Below are 3,783 nucleotides of genomic sequence, written 5' to 3' on the forward strand. Positions count from 1 at the left end.
CAAGGCTCAGCTTGATTATGCAGCTAGGCAAATTCAAGTGACTCATTCGTCTGAGGATGTAATTGTCTTTGCCGCTCGAGATAATACCATCCGTCTGTTTTCTCTCAATGAGAAGGGTAAATTGGACGCTATCTCGCAAATTCCAGTCGTTTGCGAATATCAAGACGTCTTTCCAGAAGAGCTTCCAGGAATGCCTCCGCACCGGCCAGTTGAATTCGTTATTGATCTTGAGCCTGGCACGGAACCTGTGTGCAAACGTCCTTACAAGCTCGGACCTGAAGAGTTGAAGGAGCTGAAGAAGCAACTCGATATTCAAGAGAAAATGGGTCTCATCCGACCTAGTTCTTCTCCATGGGGTTGTGGTGTTCTTTTTGTGAAGAAGAAGGATGGAACGGACCGACTTTGTGTTGATTACCGTCCAGTGAACAAGAAGACCATCAAGAACAAATACCCACTTCCCAACATCAATGAGCTGTTCGAACAACTCAAAGGTGCTCAAGTATTCTCCAAGCTTGATCTCCATATGGGTTATCATCAGATTCGAATTCGTGAGCAAGATATTCCCAAGACGGCTTTCAGGACAAGCTTTGGTTCATATGAATACACTGTCATGTCTTTTGGCCTCGTCAACGCTCCTCCGACGTTCTCTCGCATGATGAACTTCATCTTCAACGCCTACACCAATGACTTCGTTTTGGTCTATCTCGACGACATTCTGGTTTTCTCCAAGAACAAGGAAGATCATGCCAAGCACTTGCGTTTGGTTCTCGATAAGCTCAGGGAACACAAGTTCTATGCCAAGTTCTCCAAGTGTGAATTTTGGCTCGATGAGGTTCTTTATCTTGGTCATATCATCTCTGCCAAGGGCATTGCCGTGAATCCTAAGAAGGTATCTGCAATTGTGAATTGGGAACCTCCCCAGAACGTGAAGCAACTATGCAGTTTTCTCGGTCTCGCAAGCTATTGCCGAAGATTCGTTGAAAACTTTTCTAAGATCGCGAAGCCTCTCTCTAATCTTCTCCAGAAGCACGTCAAGTACGTTTGGTCTCCGGAGTGTGACATTGCTTTCAACACTTTGAAAGAGAAATTGATCACTGCTCCAGTTCTGACTCCGCCCGATGAATCCAAGACGTACGAGGTCTTTTGTGATGCCTCTCTCCAAGGTCTTGGCGCAGTATTGATGCAAGAGAAGAAAGTTGTTGCTTATACATCTCACCAGTTGAAGCCTAATGAGAAGAACTACCCCACTCATGATCTCGAGTTGGCGGCAGTTGTGCATGCTCTTTTGACTTGGAGACATCTTCTATTGGGAAGAAAAGTGGACATTTTCACTGATCACAAGAGTCTCAAGTACATCTTCACTCAGCCTAATCTCAACCTCAAGCAACCTCGATGGGTCAAAATGATTCAAGAGTATAATCCGAGTATCGAGTATACTTCAGGCAAGGCTAATGTGATTGCTGACGCATTGAGCAGGAAAGCTTACTGCAACAGTCTGATTCTTAAGCCTTATCAACCCGAGCTTTGTGAAGCTTTCCGCAAACTTAACCTGCAAGTTGTTCCTCAAGGTTTCCTCGCCAACCTTCAAGTATCTCCTACCTTGGAAGACCAGATTCACCAAGCCCAGCTTCTTGATGCTATCGTGAAAAAGGTGAAGATTGGGATTGCCAAGAGCCAGTCCAAGTACAAGTGCTACCGCCTTGATGACAAGGACACTCTCTTCTTCGAGGATCGTATTGTTGTACCCAAAGGTGACCTCCGTAAAGTGATCTTGAACGAGGCTCACAATTCTCTCCTCTCCATCCACCCTGGGAGCACGAAGATGTATCAGGACCTTAAGCAAGCTTATTGGTGGACTCGAATGAAGCGCGAAATCGCTCAATTCGTGAATGAATGTGATGTCTGCAGAAGAGTGAAGGCAGAACACCAAAGGCCAGCTGGTCTCCTCCAACCTCTTGCCATTCCAGAATGGAAGTTTGACCACATTGAAATGGACTTCGTGACTGGGTTTCCAAAGTCCAAGTGTGGCAATGATGCTATATTCGCTGTCATCGATAAACTCACCAAAGTGGCTCATTTTCTGCCTATCAAAGAGTCGATCGCTGCAGCTCAATTGGCGGAACTCTATACCTCTCGTATTGCCTCTCTGCACGGTATTCCATAAGTGATCTCTTCAGACAGTGGCAGCATCTTTACCTCGAAGTTTTGGGATTCTTTTCAGAAGGCCATGGGCACCAACATCCGCTTCAGCACAACTTTCCATCCTCAAACAAGCGGTCAAGTCGAGCATGTCAACCAGATTCTTGAAGATATGCTCAGGGCTTGTGTGATCTCCTTCGGCATGAAGTGGGAGGATTGTCTTCCTTATGTTGAATTCTCCTACAACAACAGTTTTCAAGCAAGTTTGGGCAAGGCCCCATTTGAAATTATGTATGGCAGGAAGTGTCGTACCCCTCTCAACTGGTCTGAAACCGGTGAACGTCAGCTTTTGGGTAATGACTTAATCACAGAGGCAGAGGAAATGTGCAAAGTCATTCGTGATAACCTCAAAGCAGCCCAATCCCATCAGAAGAGCTACTATGATAGTAAGCACCACAATTTGGCTTTCGAGATCGGAGATCATGTTTACCTCCGTGTCTCTCCTATGAAAGGTACTCGTCGCTTCGGTATCAAAGAGAAGCTTGCCCCTAGATACGTGGGACCTTTCAAGATTGTCAGCAAGAGAGGCGACCTCGCCTATCAACTCGAGCTTCCTTTAAATTTTGCAAATGTTCATGACGTGTTCCATGTCTCTCAACTTAGAAAGTGCTTCAAGACTCCTGCCCGCACCGTCAACTTCGAGTACATTGAGCTCCAAGAAGATCTCTCTTATCGTGAGCACCCAGTTGCTATTCTCTAAGAGACTGAACGCAAGACTCGCAACAAGTCAATCAAATTTCTCAAAGTCAAGTGGTCACACCATTCCGACCGTGAAGCTACCTGGGAACGCGAGGATCACCTCCGTTCTGAGTATCCGGCGTTCTTTCAGTCCTAGATCTCGCGACGAGATCCTTTCGTAGTGGTGGAATGTTGTAACACCCCGGATGTAACTTTCCCTATTTGTACTCCAACTCTTGCCGTCTCCGGCGTTAAGTTATATTTATTTCCTCGGGTTCGGGTTTTTGTCTCCGTGTTTTGTTGTCGTTGTCATGCATCTCATATCATGTCATCATGTGCATTGCATTTGCATACGTGTTCATCTCATGCATTCGAGCATTTTCCCCGTTGTGCGTTTTGCATTCCGGCGGTTCGTTCTCCTCCGGTGGTCATTTCTAGCTTTCTTTCGTGTGTGGGGATTAAACATCTCCGGATTGGAACGAGACTTGCCAAGCGGCCTTGGTTTACTACCGGTAGACCGCCTGTCAAGTTTCGTATCATTTGGACTTCGTTTGATACTCCAACGGTTAACCGAGGGACCGAAAAGGCCTCGTGTGTGTTGCAGCCCAACACCCCTCCAATTTGGCCAAAACCCACCTAACCCTGCTCCATCATCTAGAGTGTTTGATCACGATCGCGTGGCCGAAAACCACACCTCATTTGGACTCTCCTAGCTCCCTCTATGCCTATTTAAACCCCCCCCCTGATTTTCGGATCTCCTCCTACCTCCGAAACCCTAAAATTCTACCAGCGCCGGCCGGACACGTCCGCCACGTCCGGTCCTCCCCGCCGCCGCCACGTGTCACCATGCCACTCGCCGCCGCCTCCACCTTCCGCGCCGGCCTGGAGGGCCCGCGCTCGGCCCTC

The sequence above is a fragment of the Triticum aestivum genome, chromosome 2A (genome assembly GCF_018294505.1).
Source record: "Triticum aestivum cultivar Chinese Spring chromosome 2A, IWGSC CS RefSeq v2.1, whole genome shotgun sequence".
NCBI classification, from domain to species: Eukaryota; Viridiplantae; Streptophyta; class Magnoliopsida; order Poales; family Poaceae; genus Triticum; species Triticum aestivum.